The 23,353-nt window shown below is 34.2% G+C and overlaps 1 protein-coding gene across 1 annotated transcript in view; it reads right to left on the bottom strand.

Moving 5' to 3' along the window:
• LOC143235622 (uncharacterized) overlaps positions 1-20,827 on the bottom strand; it is a 38,358-nt gene extending 17,531 nt beyond the window's left edge. The window contains exons 1-2 of the mRNA XM_076473855.1: positions 20,604-20,827; positions 3,320-3,384 (exon numbers count right to left, since the gene is read on the bottom strand). The gene's annotated coding sequence lies outside the window, so the exon portion shown is untranslated. The remainder of the gene's footprint in view (positions 1-3,319; positions 3,385-20,603) is intronic.
• Between the last annotated feature and the right edge of the window lie 2,526 nt (positions 20,828-23,353).

Here is a 23,353-nt window from a genome sequence, read left to right as displayed (position 1 = left end):
TTATATACATATATGAGAGTATAAAGAGGTCTTTAGTTCCAGATTATTAGGCCATATTTTTATGGGTAGTTGGCTGGACAAAGGTCGAAACGACCTGGAACAGAAGAACCCAAGTGACAATAAAGACTCGTTCCGAAGGATCAGTGTTGCTTCTCTTTGTTTTTTATATGTGAGGAATAAGTGTTTTTATTACATATTATTGGTTCAGGTGAAGAATGGATGTGTGTTTTTATTACATATTACTGGTTCAGGTGAAGAATGGATGTGTGTTTTTATTACATATTATTGGTTCAGGTGAAGAATGGGTGTGTGTTTTTAATACGTAATATTGGTTCATGTGATGAATGGGTGTGTATTGTTATTACGTAATATGGTTCATGTGAAGAATATGTGTATATTTTTATTACGTAATATTGGTTCATGTGAAGAATGGGTGTATATTTTTATTACGTAATATTGCTTCATGTGAAGAATGGATGTATATTTTATTATGTAATATTGGTTCATGTGAAGAACGGGTGTATATTTTTATTACGTAATATTGCTTCATGTGAAGAATGGATGTATATTTTATTATGTAATATTGGTTCATGTGAAGAATGGGTGTATATTTTTATTACGTATTATTGCTATAATATAACAGACAGTACAGTACTGATCGAGACGCTATTTACATCATTTACATGAAACAAAGCCCTCATCCAGCCAAGTTTCTTTCTTGTTTTTTACTAAAGGTTACATAGAACCTCGGGTATCTTTATCTTCATGGTACGTCTTGTAATAATTCTGTAGATCTGACTTTATGATGTGGCTTTGTCGCCATATTAGCTGATTTGCGTTACTAAGTTTCTAGTTATCTGATTAAGTAGCTTACATTAGTAAGTTTCAGATTTTTTAGATATTTAATCTAATTCTTATGTGACTCGTGTATTGTGAAAGTGGCTCCAGTCTTTTATGCCCAACCAATGAACTTACTCAAATCTTATAAATGGCTCTTGTCTTTTATGCCTAGCCAGTAAACTTGCTGAAATCTTATAAATGGCTCCTGTCTTTTATGCCCAGCCAATGAACTTACTCAAAGCTTATAAATAGCTCCCGTCTTTTATGCCTAGCCAGTGAACTTGTTGAAATCTTATAAATGGCTCCTGTCTTTTATGCCTAGCCAGTAAACTTGCTGAAATTTTATAAATGGCTCCTGTCTTTTATGCCTAGCCAGTAAACTTGCTGAAATCTTATAAATGACTGCAGTCTCTTATGCCTAGCCAGTAAACTTGCTGAAATCTTATAAATGACTGCAGTCTCTTATGCCTAGCCAGTAAACTTGCTGAAATCTTATAAATGACTGCAGTCTCTTATGCCTAGCCAGTAAACTTGCTGAAGTCTTATAAATGACTGCAGTCTCTTATGCCTAGCCAGTAAACTTGCTGAAATCTTATAAATGACTGCAGTCTCTTATGCCTAGCCAGTAAACTTGCTGAAGTCTTATAAATGACTGCAGTCTCTTATGCCTAGCCAGTAAACTTGCTGAAATCTTATAAATGACTGCAGTCTCTTATGCCTAGCCGTTGAAATGGCTTAAATCGTATACACACTGCAGCAGTTTTATACTGACAGGACTTCCTATTCTTTTCTCTAGTCCTCAAGCAATAACTTAAGTTAACTTAAATACATCGTTTCTGCTTTACTGTGGGGATGTCCTTTACCCCATAACCACCTTTTGTAACAATTAATAATGAAATACGGGAGAAGAAACGGGCGAGAACTGTAAAATCTGTTACTCATTCATTTTTAATAATCACATTAAGAAGTATGTTGAACGGAATTCGTATTTCTCATTAAACATATTTTTGGTCTTCTATTTTGATTTATTTTTATCTCAAATTTTCGTCAAGGCACTTGATTAAAATAACGATATTACAAGGTAGAACCCCATTATTCCCTTATTGATTATAACTCCAAACTTTTCTGTTCTGGATCTCTCTCCATTTATAGATCGGGAAAAACACACACACACGTTATTTGCATATTTTAACAACAGTATTTATATTTGTGCTTAACTTATTGGTACATACATTTGATTTGTTTGCATGAAATTTTGTGCAATGGGAACACTTCCCTTACAAAAGAGGCCTAGCAATTTGTGTGTCGCAGTATCAAACTCCATTACCGAATTTGAAGATCAGTATCACTATTTGTTATTAAAAGAGTAAACTTGGTGTTAGTGGCAGGTGGCGTTGACAACATGACTTCCGTTAGCTTCACTTCCAAACTAGAAACGTTAGTGCAGATAGCCCTCGAGTTGCTTTGGGCAAATATTCAAGAAATGTTTTTGAAAAAACAAGCCCATAAAAGGAGCATATTAAGTCTCTTGTTTGTCCTTCGATTGTTGTTGGCCTTACTTTCTGAATGATTTCTCATAAAAATAACTTTCATGTGGAAGTAACTATAAGAAAGCATGCAATTGAGAACGTAGCAGGTGATTTCAGAAATATGTTTTCTTGTTCAATTACAACAAAAACATCGTAACTTGAACGTTTGTTGCGAATGCCTCATTCAAGACACTTTACACATGATAAATAACGACTTGTTATTTTTTCATATTCTCTAAAGCAAAGGGCACTTTACACATGATAAATAACGACTTGTTATTTTTTTCATATTCTCTAAAGCAAAGGGCACTTTACACATGATAAATAACGACTTGTTATTTTTTCATATTCTCTAAAGCAAAGGGCACTTTACACATGATAAATAACGACTTGTTATTTTTTCATATTCTCTAAAGCAAAGGGCACTTTACACATGATAAATAACGACTTGTTATTTTTTTCATATTCTCTAAAGCAAAGGGCACTTTACACATGATAAATAACGACTTGTTATTTTTTCATATTCTCTAAAGCAAAGGGCACTTTACACATGATAAATAACAACTTGTTATTTTTGGTCATGATCCATAAAACAGTGTTGCTCCTGTAATGGTTACCTTCAAATATAGCAACCAGCTTTTAAATGTAGGAAACCTTTGTAAGATATATGAACACTATAAACTTTTAAATCTACTGAACCTGATAATTTAACCGTTTACGTAATTAACTACGTCATGAAAGTTTTTTTTTCCACTATGGTTAAAAATCTGTATATTCAAATTACCAACTTTAGTTAGTTTTAAGACTATTTCTGGGGTTATTCTAGTTTCAATACGAATGACGTGACCGCCCAGCTTACTCGATTACCATATGAATCTCCTCTCTAATTTCCAAGCATTAGAGTCTTTAATGTAATATGTTTACACCCAACAGTAATTCAGTTATTGTACCTGTCCGCTGGGACACTGTGGTTCGTGACTCTTTCCAAAGTCCTTCTTTATCTTGGGATAAGACTCTGTAAAGAATCAATAGAAGAGCTGTGAGTCATCCATAAATCTACACTAAACTTTAAAGCTGAAAGAAAATGAGATAATATTTGAAATGGCATCAGAGAATAAACAATAATACTTCCTCCGAAAAACTCGAACTCTATACATAGTTACTTTTGGTGTTTACAGTAAAAAATAGTTTATATAAAGTGAGTAAAAATTAGCCAAGGTAATTTAATAATGGGCGTGCGGGTTGGGAACTTCGACATAGTTTGAATACTTTAAAAATCTACTGCAGCATAATGAACAATAAGTAATTACAGTACAAATCGGTTAAGTTAATGAGAAGATATATAATTGTATAACCAGAACGTAGAAGCGAACGTCGATGACGAAAAACACTACTTGTTCAGCCGAATTTGTATACTACAAAAATTTTATGAGAGATTCACAGAAAAATACAGTTAATTTATCTGCTAGACTCGCATGAAGTATGAGACTCGTGAAATATTAAGCCCATAAATATGTACACAAAATGCTTTTTAAATACATATACGTATAATTTGTGGACAACGATGGACCTCTTAGTCCGTCTAGACCGTCTCATTTACTAAATTAAACTTTAAAATAAACATTTAAGTCCACCCCTTATCATCTAAATGATTGTTAAGCCTTTTCTTAAACTCTCTTGAATTAAATGCACCTATCACAATGGGCCCGGCAAAGCTACTCGAGGGCTATCTGTGCTAGCCGTCCCTCATTTAGCAGTGTAAGACTAGAGGGAAGGCAGCTAATCATCATCACCCACCGCCAACTCTTGAGTTACTCTTTTTACCAACGAATAGTGGGATTGATCGTAACATTATAACGCCCCCACGGCTGAAAGGGCAAGCATGTTTGGCGCGACGGGGATGCGAACCCGCGACCCTCAGATTACGAGTCGCACGCCTTAACACGCTTGGCCATGCCGGGCCCCTACATTAATATAAACTACTACTATAGCTGAACATGCTCTGAATTATCTCGACTTATCAATATTCCCTATCTTCAACTTTTGTGAAGTTAAATTAACGTTATAGCTATATATATATATATAGTTATATATCTATATCTATATATAGATTTATATATCGTGTTTCTGTAGCCGTTGTACAACAAAAATAGCAGAATTTTAAAGCGAGTCTACAATTCTGCTGGGATTACTTTAAGCAATAGTTGAGGTGATTGGAACATCGCTGTGGAAGAAAAATTTGGCACTAATTTCATACGTTTTTCTCAAAACTTATTTGATATAGTGTACTGTTCGGTAAAAAATTGAGTCCTTTTAAAGAATTAATATATTGAAATTTGCAGTAAGTTTTTTGTTTTTTTTTAAGCGCAGTGTTACAAGAATGAGCCATCCATCAGTACACTATCCACCACAGGTATCGAGCCCGTTTTCAGTGTTGTAAGCTTACCGACTTAACGCTGAGCCAGGGGGGAGGCAATTATAATAAGGGTTGACACATTATATATATTTTTATATGGCTTCACTCACTATTTTTGTTTGTTTGCTGTCAAGGAGACATCTATACAATGTGCTTTCTGTGCTGCTGTGCTCACCAACTACTACCGACAGACTTACTGCTGAGTCACTGGGGGTGGTTCTTGTATTTTATAGAAGCAGAATTCCAGAACGTTTCATTACTGTATTGTAATGTTTTCTGCAGGGTAATCCACAAGACAAATGTTATTTTTGTAACAATTTCATCGCCTTTGAATTAAGGGAAAACGGTTAAATGGCTTATAGGATTTGTCAGACTTTCCTTAAAAAAAATTATTTAAGCCAGTCTATTTAAGTGATGGGACACTATTCCATAAAGTTATTATGATATATCGTAATTAAAATTTTGCCCACCATCCCAGGTGGCTAAGAGATAAGTCAGTGGCCTTATAACGCTAAAAATCCGGCTTCTTGCGGAATTTAAAGCACAGACAGGTAATTGTGTAGTTTTGTGCTATAACTTATCATAATTTCTAATTATCACTTGATTGATTATTGTTGTAAAAAATATTAAAATTCCAGATTTGTTACAAAAACTTGCATTTCATATCTTCTTCGTAACGAGTGTCTAAATCAAGCTATTGATTATGTTTGTATTCCACGTGTTTTAGTTCCTGAAATTTGATATTTTAGATATGATTTACTAACACAGAATTCAATAACTTCCAACAAGCGTTTACGATTGAACAATTCGTGGCAGCTTAACCCTAATTCAATACTAATACAGTTTTGGAGGATATAGTAACCGAATCCAAACATTCAGTACACGCCGACAGTTTGTGCTCTTTTTATTCTCTGAACAATAACCATTGCATGAACCAGTCATCTATCCCTACTGCACATACGTTTAAAACTAATAACTCGAATGTGTCTAACTGAAAAAACAATCGTTTAAAAACATCTCTGACCTTATGAAATCTCTTGAAACAGAAAAATTTTCGTAACTGATTTACACTTCTCATTTCACCATAAAATCGCACAGTTCTTTCTTTTAAAAAAAGCGTATAAAAGTAGACAGTTTTTCCTTTTGAAAACTGTATAAAATAACATAATTCTTTTCTCCAAAACTGCGTTGAAGCAAGAATGACATAGATACCTGTTCAGTTGGAAGCAGTTATAGGCTATTGATTTTTTTTATTGTTGTTGAGAGCACCTACGACAGATGTAGTCGGTCTAAGCCGAAACACAGATTATAAAGAAACTGCATTTCGAAGAAGTATTTCTTTTAAAAACGTAAAACAATACAATCTTTACAAATTATTTGCTAAACGTACAGACGTATCCTGTGCTTCGTCCGTTGTAGCTGTTTTTAACTGGATCACGTTGACAAAAAAGTACAGGACTGATTTAAAATGTCGAGAAAAGGTTTAGCAAGCGAAAAATACAGCACAACTGAAGAGTACATGTGCTTATTTATTACAGCTTTGTCAGAGTAAAATAATGTAGATTGATCATAAAACGAGAAAAATTTATAGTTTATTTTCTGTTATGGTCAATTATTGGAAAGATATTGAGAATTTGAAATCTGTTGTTTTATCAAGCTTACACTCGTATATGTTTGTAATTAAAAAAGAACTAATTTAAAATTGAACATAGATAAAAGTTTGTTTTTGAATCTTGCGCAGAGCTACACGAGGGCTATCTGCGATAGACATCCCTAATTTTGCAGTGTAAAACTAGAGGGAAGGCAACTAGGCATCGCCATCCACCGCCAACTCTTGGGCTACTCTTTTTTTTTCTCCAACGAATAATGGGATTGACCGTAACATTATAACGAACCCACGTCTGAAAGGACTAGCATCTTAAGGACTAGAGGGAAGGCAACTAGGCATCGCCATCCACCGCCAACTCTTGGGCTACTCTTTTTTTTCTCCAACGAATAATGGGATTGACCGATACATTATAACGAACCTACGTCTGAAAGGACTAGCATGTTAATAGGGACCGGGATTTGAACCCGCGACCCTCGGATTACGAGTCGAGCGTCCTAACCACCTCCTGGTCATTCTGAGTCCCACAAGTAAAAGGCTATGTGTTATGGTATTAAACTGTGGTTCTTTCTGTTTATAATGCTAAAGAGCATAGATGATGGGGTTGGTAGGTTTTCAATATTTGTAACTGCTGCAACACTTTGTTTGTTGATATGCGCAAAACTACAAAATGGGCTATCTGTACCGTGCTCACGATGTATTTCAAAACTCGGTTTTTATTGTTAGAAGGTTACAATATTTCGTGGTAACAATCATTCCGAGTTAGACACAGTAAATTAGCGGAGGACGTAGAACAGATATATTTGGTATATAGGAAAGATTTCCATACGCGGACAGAACGAAGAGATATGTGTAACCTAATTGTTCAGAGACAAAAGTTGTAATGCCTATGATATTTTTAGAACAATTCGTTCACAGACGTCTGAAAACTAATCATACATCCCGAGTTCTCGTAAAATTACTGCGAGAGTCACAGATAAAGCTGAAAACTCGCACCAATCTTGTTGTTATTTGTCACTAAGTACAAAGCTACACAAAGGGCTATCTAAACTTTAGCAGTATATGATTTGTAGTAAGTTGAAGAATGCCACTGTCTCATTTCATTAACTGGTTTCATTGTTTGTCACGATATTCAGAGAATGCGTAAATAAAAATTAGTTCCTGTATTTGCAAACAAAGATAGAACAGGCATAAAGTGACAAGTTCAATTTGACACGTGTAGATAAAGTCTTGGATGACTAATCTACAAAGGTAACACATATCTCCCGTGCCTCTCCAGTGATCCAGCGGTATGTCGATGAATTTACAACGCTGGAAAGCGGGTTCCGATACCCGTGGTGTGCAGGGTACAAACAGCCCATTATGTACATTTGTGCATAACTACAAACAAAGAAACACAGATGGAAAGGACAGCATTTCGGAAGACTTCCTTCTTCAGAAGATACTTCTGTCATTCATTCCCTCTGTGTTACTTTTCTGGACTGGTCCTCAGACTTTCTATACAGATTGCTGTCCACTTCACCATTTTTACATCAAGAATACTCTCCCTAAATGATCTATATAAATATTCTTGGTTTTAAGTTTCATTCATTTTTGATGACCATTTTGACTCTACTTTTATACTTTTGAGCCCACTAGTAGTCTTTCAGGCACAGAATCACATTATGAAGTTTGCTCAGGACAACTTCAGTCATTTCAGCACTACTTACGGTTTTCAGCGACGATAAGTGTAGGAAATACCTGTTGATACTTATCCCCCTGTTGATACTTATCCCCCCTGCTCCCTCGGCCTGGCATGGCATCCCCCTGTTCCCTCGGCCTGGCATGGCCAGGTGGTTATGATGCTCGACTCGCGATCTGAGATAAATCAAAATATCATTTCCATCTGTCTCGTATGGCAATATTTGTACAACAGTTCCAGTACAACAGTTACAACAGGAATTCAAGCAATTCCTTTCTCTTCGACTTAATGGTTATGGATTTCTCGCGTGACAATGTTTTCGAATCGTTCTCTCGTGACATTGTCAAACAAGTCGAAATATTGAAATTTCTGGATCTTTTCCCTTCAGATGTGTAGAAACCCTCATGATTCCCCAAAAGGGAAATATTGTGTTTCGTGAACTCCAATCATGGAAAGAATTCTTTCAAATACAGATTGCTTGTTCCTCGCCAGGTTTCAAATTAGACACAGGCATTTCGTATTTATCGTTAGGTTTATTTTTAGTTAAGATTGAAATTCTTCCTATTATTGAAGAAGGCTTGCCGATTTTTACTAAAACCACTTTCTTGAGTTAGTGATAGTCAACTTTGTAGCCGTGATTCGATTTTGGATTGTTAAACTGGATTACACAAGTCAACCACATACACGTGTTTCAACTATTCACCTGGCGAGCTTCTCTAACCGTGAATTTATCGTAAGAAACTGTTGTTGTTTTTCAATTTATGAGACATCTTACCAAGAAGATGCAGCAAAAGTTCCAGGAGTTTTCGAGTTCCTTGACTCCTCCTAATGTAAGTCTCTTCGCTTTCTCTTAATGTCACTTTACAAGTACTTGAGAAGAATGAATACATTGGTTTTCCACGTCTAATCTTTTTTGACAACATGAACCAGAAGGACGATGTTTCTCCATCAGTCATGTTCTTCTTTAGTTCACCCTTCAACAGTTTTGAGTTGTTATTACCATTTTCGTATTCTGTATATTGCTTAGAAATGGTTTTATATCAATACTTTAATTTTACGCTCTTCCTGAGAAGTACAACTACAACTTGTAGTCTGTCGACCTTGTGTCTCGTTCATATACCACAGTAGCCTCACTTCCCGAATGTTTATAATTTATTGTTTGTACGTTTTTGAAGTTCTGCGCTTTTCCAAAAAAAACTCCATAAATTTTTACTGTATGGGGAGGAAAACTGATATTAGAGATACCTCAAGAATTGCATTTTTCATTTAAGAAACGAAACTATTATCAGTCGATTTATTATCTAAGTCGTCGTAATTCTAAACTAACTAATGTTATAAAACTTTGATTGTGGAAATTAACTTTAATCGTTTTAAAAAAAAGACTCGTATTAGTCGATATACATATAGAGATTAGTCTGTTACTAAGTTCAAACTCCTAATTCGGTATACATGTAGAGATTAGTCTGTTACTAAGTTCAAACTCCTAATTCGGTATGCATATAGAGATTAGTCTGTTACTAAGTTCAAACTCCTAATTCGATATACATATAGAGATTAGTCTGTTACTAAGTTCAAACTCCTAATTCGGTATACATGTAGAGATTAGTCTGTTACTAAGTTCAAACTCCTAATTCGGTATGCATATAGAGATTAGTCTGTTACTAAGTTCAAACTCCTAATTCGATATACATGTAGAGATTAGTCTGTTACTAAGTTCAAACTCCTACTTCGGTATACATGTAGAGATTAGTCTGTTACTAAGTTCAAACTCCTAATTCGATATACATATAGAGATTAGTCTGTTACTAAGTTCAAACTCCTAATTCGGTATACATGTAGAGATTAGTCTGTTACTAAGTTCAAACTCCTAATTCGATATACATATAGAGATTAGTCTGTTACTAAGTTCAAACTCCTAATTCGGTATACATGTAGAGATTAGTCTGTTACTAAGTTCAAACTCCTAATTCGGTATACATGTAGAGATTAGTCTGTTACTAAGTTCAAACTCCTAATTCGGTATGCATATAGAGATTAGTCTGTTACTAAGTTCAAACTCCTAATTCGATATACATATAGAGATTAGTCTGTTACTAAGTTCAAACTCCTACTTCGGTATACATGTAGAGATTAGTCTGTTACTAAGTTCAAACTCCTAATTCGATATACATATAGAGATTAGTCTGTTACTAAGTTCAAACTCCTAATTCGGTATACATGTAGAGATTAGTCTGTTACTAAGTTCAAACTCCTAATTCGATATACATATAGAGATTAGTCTGTTACTAAGTTCAAACTCCTAATTCGGTATACATGTAGAGATTAGTCTGTTACTAAGTTCAAACTCTAATTCGGTATACATGTAGAGATTAGTCTGTTACTAAGTTCAAACTCCTAATTCGGTATGCATATAGAGATTAGTCTGTTACTAAGTTCAAACTCCTAATTCGATATACATATAGAGATTAGTCTGTTACTAAGTTCAAACTCCTAATTCGGTATACATGTAGAGATTAGTCTGTTACTAAGTTCAAACTCCTACTTCGGTATACATGTAGAGATTAGTCTGTTACTAAGTTCAAACTCCTAATTCGGTATACATGTAGAGATTAGTCTGTTACTAAGTTCAAACTCCTAATTCGGTATGCATATAGAGATTAGTCTGTTACTAAGTTCAAACTCCTAATTCGGTATACATGTAGAGATTAGTCTGTTACTAAGTTCAAACTCCTAATTCGATATACATGTAGAGATTAGTCTGTTACTAAGTTCAAACTCCTAATTCGGTATACATATAGAGATTAGTCTGTTAATAAGTTTAAACTCCTAATTTAGTTAACCACCTTGAATATTATACAATGAAAACCTTTTAAAGGCTTTACAAAATATTTTGATGTAGACAAGCTACGTATTTCTAATCTGAAACTCTTGAAAACAAAACAGTTAATAATACATTTTTAAAACAAACTCGCTTATTTTACTTATACAAATATTTAGATATTGAAACGTTTTCGGGTTACTAACTCAATAAAAGTATTAGTTTTATGTGCTGGGTTGAAACTCAGAATTTTAGTATTATAAGCCAACTGATCAATCGGGTAACACTGTCTTTTAAGAAACACTAAGTTACGGTATAAATGTGGGTGGGGCATCTTCTTCAATTGTGTCTCCATAATGTCAGCTTCTCCGTGAACACGCCTCTTGCAATCACGCTTAAGTGGAAATGGTTATCGATTGCATACAAAGTGTAGCAGAAAAGAAAAATCAAACCTTGGAAATATTAGTTTCTAAAATTACAAATATTTACTGCAGTGTTTATGCGCAGGCAAAATGGTTACAAGCATTTAAATTACTTTTTACGTATATTAACTTCGCTTTGTGACACACAGATACTCTCAACCTAATGGTATTAATAACAAAGATTAATAAAATCGTTTAGAATATGTAGTCGGTGCGATTAAGTTTAGTAACACATACAGGCTTTCAGTTTAATAAACCTAGTGTATGAGTGAATAGCAATCTATACGAAGTTGTAGCCAAACACAACATTATTGTAGAATAATGGTGAACAGATTTAGCCACTTCACACAGATTCTAACGGTGATCAACTTAGAAATGTTTCTATAGTATTATAACCGAATAAAACATATAAACATTCTAAACTTCCTCATGCTTCGCGAGGGAAAGAAAGACTTGAAGATTACAAAGATGAACCAAATTGTTTTAAAAGCTGATAGTTTTGGAAATAATATATAAAACAACTATTTTCGAACCTGGTGAATCATGTATTAGAGATGGGTTAAAAGTATGTAAGGTTTAGTACATTATATAAAAAAATCCTGAATTTGCCCGTAAGTACATCACGTGACAACCACAGCAGACATGAAATATTGGTTGAGCAGCGCTCGTTTCTGTAGAATATTCTGAAATAAGTTGACATTACGTAAGCAGTGTAATACTACCGAAATCTCTTTCACTTTTAAAAACTACGTAACTCGCATTCGGATGATAAAGGTGTGTTCAGATTGGAAAACAACACAAGTCACGTAAAAAAAAAAAAGTTACTTCCACGACATGTTACTTCTTCTGTTGCACATCTCAATGAGGTGCAAAATGAATCGTGTAATCATGCTGTTTCATATGAAGACTCTGGTCTACTCGTCTGAAGAAGTGCTTATGGATTTCTGTGTAATCGTACCGTAGACACGTGCGTTGGAAAACCGCTGTCCTCAGGCACTAGATGGTGTATGGAAATCAGCATGGAAGGGAGAAGTGAGTGTACAGAGTGTACAACATAGTTCTCATTGCAAAAGATTGCACAGTAATGCTGCCGAGCTATTGGAAAGAAACTTGGTGGGTCAGACAGAGCATGACCGGACGTAGCGACTTGGATCATAACGACGAGGTGAGACTCCAAAGTCGTCTTAAAGTAACACACTCTGTACAAAAGATCAGTTCAACAGTTTTATACCACAATATCATTACAAGGGAATCCATCAAGACCTGTGAACTTACATAGTTGTACTGTGAAAAAAAACACAAAAAAACACCACCAATAACAACAAAACTATTAAAGTACCTCCAGAAAGATGAATCATTGAAGAATAGTGGTAAAACTAATTTCATATGAATGACAGTGATGTTGTCATTAAACCGATAAAACATTATTGCTTTTCTTACGGAATACTAGCATCAGAAAGCTCTCTGTTCTTAAAATAAAAAGGTTATGAATTTTAGTTATGTTACTAGGAGATAATACGGTATGTGAGAAGATCAACTTATCCCTTAAAGTTGACAATCCCACCGACAAACGTTACACACCTATGTGAACCATGCATCTCAGAATGGCTGGTATGGGTATCAACACTTTGTTAACCTGAAGATGAGAGCAGGTATCCCTCGTGTAGCTTTGTTCGAAATTCAAAAACAAGCAAACCTGAAGATGACCTAGGAAGGTCGAAACGTTGTTCTCTGTTTTTTCAGTAAGTGTTAATACCCAAACCAGCCATTCTGAGATATATTTTTATTTCAAGTGGGTTTCTAATCATCAAGAATTACTATGTGAACCATATGATAAAACTTAAGACGTGTTCGTTTAAAGTTATTCCATCAGAAATAATGGAGAGTTCGATTTTCTTTCATGTTCCAACAACGTCGAACCACATTTTAACAAAGAATCAGAATGCCCACGCCCCCAATTTAATACATCTGTTTGTTAGTTTAATATCAAGCACAAAGCTACACACAATGGGCTATCTGTGCTCTTCCCACCGCGGGTATCGAATTCAATTTGTTCAGCATTATAAGTCCACGTACTTACAGCTGGTCCGGCATGGCCAGGTGTTTGAGTTACTCGACTAGTAATCTGAGGGTCCGGGTTCGAATCCCCTTCACCCCAAACAAGCTCGCCCTTTCAGTCGTGGGGGCGTTATAATGGCACGGTCAATCCCACTATTCGTTATTTAAAGAGTAGCCCAAGAGTTGGCGGTGGGTGGTGATGACTAGCTGCCTTCCATTTGTCTTTACTAAATTAGGGACGGCTAGCGCAGATAGCCTTCGTGTAGCTTTGCACGAAATAACAAAAAACAAAACAAAACAGACTTACAGCTAAAACAGCGGGGGCCATCTACTATATACCGAAAATAATATTAGCACGTGGCTCGCGTTTAAAAAGGCGTGGTATAATTTAGGTAAATCAACATATACGCATGGATTATTGAATTATTTTTTACGGATTTACATAAAGCTTTTCTGACATATCGTTTTAGTTTGAGTAACATTCCATTAAACGTTTCCGTGTGTTTATTTAACACAAAACTACCTAATAGGCTGCGAAGAATCGAACCAGTTTATTATGCATTAATAATTTATTTTATGCTTAAGTTTTCTAACTACGTTTCACTTTAACAAAAGTATTAAAAAATTCCGAAAAACAATATAATCAACAGACGAAATCATTACTTTATAAGTTTAGTACGATTCTTTAATTCTAAAAACAACCTAGAGTATTTAATTGTTTTTGTAAAACTACGTAATGGGCTATCTTTGGTGTGCCAATCACGGATATTAAAACCCGAATTTTAGCGTTGTAAGCCTTCAGACTTACCGCTGAGCCACTTTGATGGCTAAAGTCTAGAATAATAATTTGTGACAGAGTGGAGTTGAATCAAACGTCCTCTTGTGGTCCAACCGTTTAATAATCTACACGTGGGCCATTCACCAGGAATATTTTATAAATTACAATTTTTTTTAAATATTTCTGTTCTGTAAGTGCAATCTTAGAAATGATTATTTTCACATTTGTACAGTAACTTAAGTTTCTTATTATTAAGTGTTCCTACTGCTGATTTTTTGGAATTTTGACTGAAAATTCAAGTTGTATTTTATAAAGGTGCTATTTTTGTTCCCTGCTAGTACAGTGGTAAGTCTACGGATTTACAACGTTAAATTCAGAGGTTCAATTCCCTTCAGTAGACTCACTGTGGCTTTGTTATAAGAAAACGCAAACACACACACACACTATTATTTTTTTCATATAAATAACCAAGTTGCGTTATGCCTTTCATCTGATTATGTTCAATGACGTGCTCAGGATTGTGGATTCGATCCCCATACCTTTCTCCTCTTATGTCGCCAAAGTTCCATTTTTTTCTCACTTACAAAAGTTGCTCACAACTACTAGAAACTGCGCATGATTCCACAACTTGTTTCCTACGACTTAGTATTTTAAAAATAAGTTTTTTGTTTTGTTTGAGAGCCATCTGGTGTGTCCATCGCAGGGAATAAAAGGAATATCTCAGACATGTAACTTTGTAAATCTTTCATAGTTACTGTTAGCTTCACAGTGGTATCTTTAATCAGTTTCCTGATTGCCTGACTGTTTAGTTTGAAAGGGCAGCCAGACCTGGATAGTGACTAGTGGCGTAAAGCACATTCCACTTAATGATGGACTTCACAATAATCAAAGGGACAATCAGTGATTTTGAAATTTTCTTGTAACCTTCTCCTGATGTGTGGTTCTCTACCACTTTATCTCTGACTTGTATGAAAAGCTTTTTGGTCTTCATGGTTGGTTTGTCGTATCATTGTGCGAGTTGTGTCTTGAACAGACGCATTTATTGTGAAGTTAAGTTTAACCATTTTGATTACACACAAACAGACCATTACACTAACTTTGTGACCTTTCAAACTAATCTTTCACGCCTGAACTGACTTAGGGTTACCGTAACGAATAAGTTTAATAATAATGCAATTAATAATATTACAACTTTCTTTGAAAACGTAACTTACATAATATCAGCGTTTTTGTCGTTTTTTTTAGAGTTCTCAGTTGACGTAGATTGTGTAGAACCTAAATTTAAAAGTCCATTAGAAAGATTCACGATTGCCAACTCGGACGGTAACAAAACGTAGAGACTTTGTAAAGAGTGAGTACTTTTGTAAGTCACTGTAGACGTTGATCTACGTATGAGTGTGAATCTTTATATGGAAGTTTATATGTTAAAGCTTACACCTATCTGTAATCGTGTGTGAAAACCGAAAAAAAAAGGCTTTCGCTCACTTGCGTCTTTTAACGATAGCTATTAATGATCTTAGATACCATACGTAAATTTAAAATGATACACTCTTGTGAAAAATTCACTTCTAATTATTAACAGATTAATTATAGATAGAATAAAAGACGACCGCAGTTTTATAAAATACAGTAGAGGTTTGATGAGATCGAAGTACAAGAAGAAACCCAAAACATAATAACCATTAATCGAGTATTAACAACGAAAGAATATCTGATTCAAGTCAACAAAATCTAATACATTAATTAAACCGGCATCTCTCTAGATCAGTGGAAAGGCGTAGGTTGTATAAGGTCCTGTCAACCCAAAGCTCTGCTGATTGATTAATTAATAGCTGAAATATATGATCGAACACGCAGTTGTTCGTATTAATGTTTATGCTCTAAGCTTTGGGTTTGTCTATTAATAATTATTTGTGTAATATTACAAACCGTAACTATTTAAGAGATTTCACTCGTTGCCATCAAACGAGTTAAATAATAATAATTATCAGTTTTATCGTGATGTAATATGATACACAAGCTTAGGCCTAATACCTACGATTTGTCTTCCTTTCTGTTCATATTCGAACAGTATGGAAAGAGGCAGGAAATGTACCTTTTCTTCAAAGATTTTTCTTAAACATTCCCACAGGTAATGATGAGAAATCTTGTTTACATGCACTATTTTTAACTAGATTCGAATTAACAAAAACTTCTGAATTTCTCAGAAAATGAAACATTTTGTTTTCAACGAGCGGATCCGTTACTTTCTTCAAGATAACTACACTTTTATCTGTTTATACTAAACATGTATATGTCGATATCTATTACGACAAATAAAGTTAGACCACAAAATTATTTTACGTTATGTTACAACACTATATATCTATCTGCCTCCAGAACGCTGTTGAAATTTCTTGAATTTAAAATGAGATAAAAAGATTGAATATTCTTGAAATATTTCTTTAAATGTTACGTAAATCGGTCCGTTCACATAAAACTCCCACCCAACCCGGATCAAAGGTGAGTTTACGAATTAACAACACTAACATTTGGGTTTCGATTGCCACCGATGGACAAAGCATGTTAACCCAATTTGTAGAATTACGCTAAAACAACTTAGCAATAATTAAATAAAACACCTGGTTTTACCATTATTTACCTTTATGAAAAGCTCCCCGCTAGTACTAAAATCAGAGATTTGATTCCTCTCGGTGGGCTCAGTAGATAGCCCGATGTGGCTTTGCTATAAGACAACACACACATACATCTTTATGAAGAATCTGTCTCTAGCAATGTATGCATGACAGACCAAACAAGAAGTGTAAGAGATTCCACGTAAGTTAATTTATCTCTTTTGTCATAGAACATGCTACTAAAGCACGTGAAAAGTTATCCAAAGAAGAATCAAATACCTAAAATGCCTGCAATGTGTTAAAGAAATATGTAATTTTGACCAATAAAGAGGAAAAAGTAGTAATAAATCTACAAAATATTCATAAAATTACAATACAAATGTGTTCGGCAATTATTATACACAAAGTTAAAAACAATGGGCTATCTGTGTTATGCTCACTGCGGATATCGAAACCAGAATTCAACCTTTAAGAACACAGATTTACTGCTGAGCCACCGGAAACTAGCATATTAACAGAACACTCATAATCCTAATTAAACACGTTTTATACAAAACGAAGGTCAGCAGAGAGATTGTGTTAAAACAACAACAACAACCAGATTAAAATTATTTTAAATAAACTTAAATATTTAATAGTAACTTCTGATATGATCCCTAGATCAGAATAACCCAGACTTACGATAATAGTAATCGGACTTTGATATCCATGTTGAGAAGAGCACAGATGAACCATGGTAAAGTTTTGTACTAAATAATTATCAAGACTAAAATGTTCTTATTTGTAAAAATAAGAATGCATCGTTTCACCAGTTCGATTCCATCGCTCAAAGCGAAATATTCGGTCGTAAACCTAATAAAATCCAACGAGGTTCAACCAGTTTAAGAATTGTATGCTAGTTTCTCATCCATACACTAAGCTGACAATGAAAACACAAACAATACAATAGCTTTTCTGATTTATAACGCTGAACTCCACGGTTCGATTCCCTTAAGTGTACAGAGCACAAATAACTCATTGTGTAACTTCAAAGTATCACCGAAGGAAGATTAGATCATGTACTACTCACTAATACTTCAGGACAGCATTTTTTAGGTTTCGATAATGATGGAATTAAATATTATAATAATGACGTACGAACAATATTTATTAACCTGTAATCCGTACTCGGGAAGGAATAACATTGAAATACTCGAAAAGCAAGTTTTGTTCTATAATATTTGGGTAAAGTGATAGAAAATATTATTTATGAAGATTTAGATAAAGTAAAATGAAATTCCTGTTAAACAAACCAAGTACGTTTTACTGTTTTCTCTCTATTACAAATTTGTTTGTTTGCTTAGAATTAAGTTCAAAGTTACATGGTGGGCTATCTGTGTTCTGCCCACCACTGGTATCGACAACTGTTTACTAGCGTTGTAAATCCACAGATAGGCTGGTGTGCAACTGGGAATCCTGTATTATATCTATTAGTTCTGTACTATTTTACGATAATCCTTATTAAAACACGTTTTGTTCTTGTGACTTATATTTTAAAACGCTCTATTTCTTTACCATTTCTTGGTGTAGTGTCTCATATTTCAAAACGCTCTATTCCTTCACCATGTCTTGTTGTAGTCTCTTATATCTCAAAACGCTCTATTCCTTTACCATTTCTTGTTCTAGTGTGTTATATTTCAAAACGCTCTATTCCTTCACCATGTCTTGTTGTAGTGTCTTATATTCCAAAACGCTCTATTCCTTCACCATGTCTTGTTGTAGTGTCTTATATTCCAAAACGCTCTATTCCTTCACCATGACTTGTTGTAGTGTCTTATATTCCAAAACGCTCTATTCCTTCACCATGTCTTGTTGTAGTGTCTTATATTCCAAAACGCTCTATTCCTTCACCATGTCTTGTTGTAGTGTGTTATATCTCAAAACGCTCTATTTCTTTACCATTTCCTAATGTAGTCTCTTATATCTCAAAACGCTCTATTCCTTTACCATTTCTTATTGTAGTGTCTTATATTCCAAAACGCTCTATTCCTTTACCATTTCTTGTTGTAGTGTCTTATATTCCAAAACGCTCTATTCCTTCACCATGTCTTGTTGTAGTGTCTTATATTCCAAAACGCTCTATTTCTTTACCATTTCCTAATGTAGTCTCTTATATCTCAAAACGTTCTATTCCTTTATCATTTCTTGTTCTAGTGTGTTATATTTCAAAACGCTCTATTCCTTCACCATGTCTTGTTGTAGTGTCTTATATTCCAAAACGCTCTATTCCTTCACCATGTCTTCTTGTAGTCTCTTATATTTCAAAACGCTCTATTCCTTCACCATGTCTTGTTGTAGTGTCTCATATTTCAAAACGCTCTATTCCTTCACCATTTCTTATTGCAGTGTCTTATATTCCAAAACGCTCTATTCCTTTACCATTTCTTGATGTAGTGTCTTATATTTCCTTAAACTGTGACTGAACTTCTGGATACGTTTTTTTTGTATCTAGAATCTAAATATTCTAATAATTAATCCAGAGTCTAACTACTTCTTTAAATATATAGTATATAAAATTTTTTACATGACTAGTGAAGTTACAATGCGAATGCAAAATCCATCTCTATGACTATGCTCGTTGCAGAACGTGTAAAGAAACAAAGACGAATTATAGAGATTTTATAAACGGAATGAATGACATGTAAACGGTCTTTCTTCAAATTCCTTTTAAATTTGTTTATTAATAATACAATAGGAAACTGTGCTGCTTGAACAACATTAACAGTTAAAATTATTACTTTAAGTAATAATAGATCAATGTCGGAAATATTAATGTACTATTATTATTTTTTTGAATTTCTTCTATGGCTTTAAGAAAATGTAAGAAAAACCGGATTTTGTAACACGAGTCAAAATTCTCATTCAGGAAATCAAATCAAGCCACTTGAGCCGGCTACACGGAAACGGAATACTCTCCAATACAGTAAGATTTTGATATCAAAATTAATTATTTTACTGAGTTAAATCACGTGTGCTATCAAGTAAATTTATAATTTGAACCTCTAAGTTTGCTTTTTCTTTCAGGCCAGCATTTTGACTGCAACTATTCACGTTAATCACCAAGATATACTATTTATTACAATTCTGCAAATGTGTTCATATCTAATTATCTTCATTAATTGAAATAACGAATCAAGGAAGAGCTGTTTACCGTAAATTATTGAAAATAAATCATAGCTTCTAAGATAAAATTATAATTTGTTTGTTATTAAGCATAAACTACACAATTTGCTAGCTGTAGATATTGTATCACAGCAGGTATCAAAATTCGATTGTATAGAGTTACAGCTCCATAGACTTACCGCTTAGCCACCAGGGGCTAAAATTTTAATATTGCTGGTTTCAGTAAAAAAATAATTCATGAATAAAAAAATCATAGACTATATTTACTTCGTGTGTGTGTAAACATAGTTAAACACCGTCGTGCTAATAAAAACAGCAGGTATCTTATTTGTTGAAAATGTTCATTTCAATATCATAAACCTCTCTCTTTTTATTTCTTATAAGTAGACGATGTTTGCTTTCTTTAAGGCTCTTCTCATGTACAACTTATTGTTATTTGCTGGGTTGTATGAATTAAAAGCTTGATTATAGAACTTTATAATAACAATTATTTCTTTAATATTTGAATAATAAAGTAATATTGAACTTTGAAATGAATAAAAGTCAATGAGAGAATCTCAGTGGATTCAGCAGATAGCCCAATGTGGCTTTGTTATAAGAAAAGCACACAAACCAAAGAACAGAAAAAAACACAATGTTGGTATCTACAAAATAAAATACAGAAACGTTGTTACTCACGTGAAAGTAACATCATTATCAGAGAGATAAGTTGAAGAATTCCACAACAATGTTCTCCCAGGAATATAGTGAAACAGTATTTCTGTGGATGAAGTGTTGTTGATGTCAGTTGTGTAGGAATCTGGACAAGGCGTGGCCCATGATGGAATTTCTATAAAGTATCCTGGTGGTGTGGATCTCAGCAAAATTATGGAAGGCGTGCTGTCGGCAACAGTTTGGTTACTTCTGTCCAATCGTACTATGAGAAACAAAAATATTGGTAATGAACAACGACAATGAGAAACATCGGGTGTGTATTTCTTATAGAATATGAACAACAAACGATGCAATCAGTTGTCCTAGAGTTTGTATAAATGGCCATATGAACGTATTATCTCAAGTCGTATGAAATTAGGTCTTTGTTTTATTTTAATACTTGATGAAGACCTTTTTGCTCAGTCTTTTTTTTTACAATGAATATTCCTTTCAAATTATGTAATTAATACAATGTTAAAAACTGTTACATTCTTACCTAAGTAAGTAAAGGATTTTTTTAATATTACAAGAAAATAGTGAAAGCTAAAATATACAAAAAAATCGTTTCATATTAAGACTTCTTGTACCCATGTATTTATGCACCCATCATGAAGTTAAAATACACATAAATATTATTTTTAATCGTAACAATACTTAGGTACCCTTTGTTTCTTTGGTTAAAATTAAGCACAAAGCTACACAATGAACTGTCTGTGCTTCGCACAACACGGGTATCGAAACCTGGTTTATTGCGTTGTAAGTCCGCAGACATACCGCTGTGCTACTGAAATTCAATGATGAACCCGACTGAGTGTACAGCATTAATATAGTTAAATTTAGTGCTGAAAGTGTTATAGGTATAAGAATAAGTCCACTACAAGTGACAATCTTTAGCTAAATATTTAACAAAATTATACATTGGATTGCTGATACTGGAAATAATAGGTCAAAATGGTATACCAACTTTATGTAATTTAGTTGATCAAAACTTGAGCGCTTTCGAATGTAACTTAGCGGATCAGTCCTTGGGATTACGGCCGAAAATATCGCTAACAGAAACAGCACTCAAAAATTGAATCAATGTGTTTTAATCATTATAAGTTATTCTTGATGACGAGAAATCAACTTGAAAGAAAAAATGTATCTCGGAACAGCTGGTATGGGTATTAACACTTTTATTGATAAGCAGAGAACAACGATTTGACCTTCCTGAAGATGACCTAGGAAAGTCGAAAAGTTGTTCTCTGCTTATCAATAAAAAATGTTAATACTCATACCAGCTGTTCTGAGATACACTATAAGTTTTTGCTTTATGATATTGCTTATTTCTAGTGAGACCAGTATGTCAGATTAGTTATATTAATTAGTGGCTATCTTTGATTTACGTAGGCAGCTAGAATCGATCAAACATTAACGATAATATTATATTTTTGAATATTGTGAATAGAAGGCTCCTCTTGAATGGTTTAGTTTAACTCTAGTTGATTCTTTATATCCATCAGAATAAATAACTTTTAAATAATCCGCTGATGACGGAATGATTTCTCTCAAAAGAGTTCAAGTTTCTAGATATTGTTGTAATCGCAATAAAAAGTTCCTTTGTAGTAAGTCAGGATCAATGGTAACTCATTGAAACGGTAACAGTGGAAAATGAACGAAAACATGTCGGAAAAACCTGCCAATAAGGTTTGAAATATATATGTGCGTTTTCGTATTGTAAAGCCACATCGGACTAATTGCTGTGTCCACCGAGGATAATCGAGCCCCTGATTTTAGCGTTATAAATCCACGGACATACCGTTGTGCAGCTTCACTAACGAATAAAAAACATGTTTTCTAAATCATATGACATAAAAAATGTAAAAACATACTTCACAATACTTTGTTTTAGCACAAAGTTACCCACTTGAATCCAATTCTGGATTTTAGTGTTGCAAGCTCGTTTACCTAACGTTGACTCAGTTGGTAAACCGCTTCAAAATATTATACAGATTTAAAATAAAAATATTAGGTCCGTTTGTGCTTGTGTATTTTATTTCGTGCAGAGCTACTCGAAGGATACATCTTCTAGTTATCCATTATTTAGCAGTGATGGACTACAGGAAAATCAACTAGTCAACATCACTCGCCGCCAACTTTTGGTCCTCTCTGTAGAATAATAGTTTGAGATTGAGCAAAACATTATAACTCACATATGGTTAAAAGGGCTAGCATATACGGCGATAGGACTCTATCCCACGACAGGTAAGTTTCGAGTCCAGTGCCCTAATCACTAGGCTAGGCGAAGCTTCCCAAGTTACTTTATCGGTAAATTATTAAACTACTGTGTGTACCTTAATTTTAAGTTATGTGGACATAATTATAAATACAAATCAACTGATTAGACTCTCTACTCATGGGAGCACTACAAGAGCTTGAAAACCTCCGAAATAATCTCTGTGCGCATTATACACAAAATTAATTACTGTCATTGAAGTTGAACCGACGTAAGTTCTTCTTTGTTCTTCAAACCACGCAACCACCATGTGGGCAGGGTGGATGAATTAGTGGCGTCTTGGAAGTTTCCGACCCACCAGGTTACGATGGAAGTATCAAATCGATAATGTTGCTGACGTAGGTTGTAGCATTCATTCTGCTTTCTAAAGGGACATGGGATATGCCCCAAAATGTATAACTCTATAACCTGAGACTACAAGAGAGAGAGGTTGAATGATTTGTGTGGTTTCTACAAATCA

This window comes from Tachypleus tridentatus, chromosome 12 (genome assembly GCF_004210375.1).
Source record: "Tachypleus tridentatus isolate NWPU-2018 chromosome 12, ASM421037v1, whole genome shotgun sequence".
Classification (NCBI taxonomy): Eukaryota; Metazoa; Arthropoda; class Merostomata; order Xiphosura; family Limulidae; genus Tachypleus; species Tachypleus tridentatus.
The sequence above is the reverse complement of the archived record's forward strand: the minus strand, read 5'-3'. Positions and strand labels throughout refer to the sequence as shown.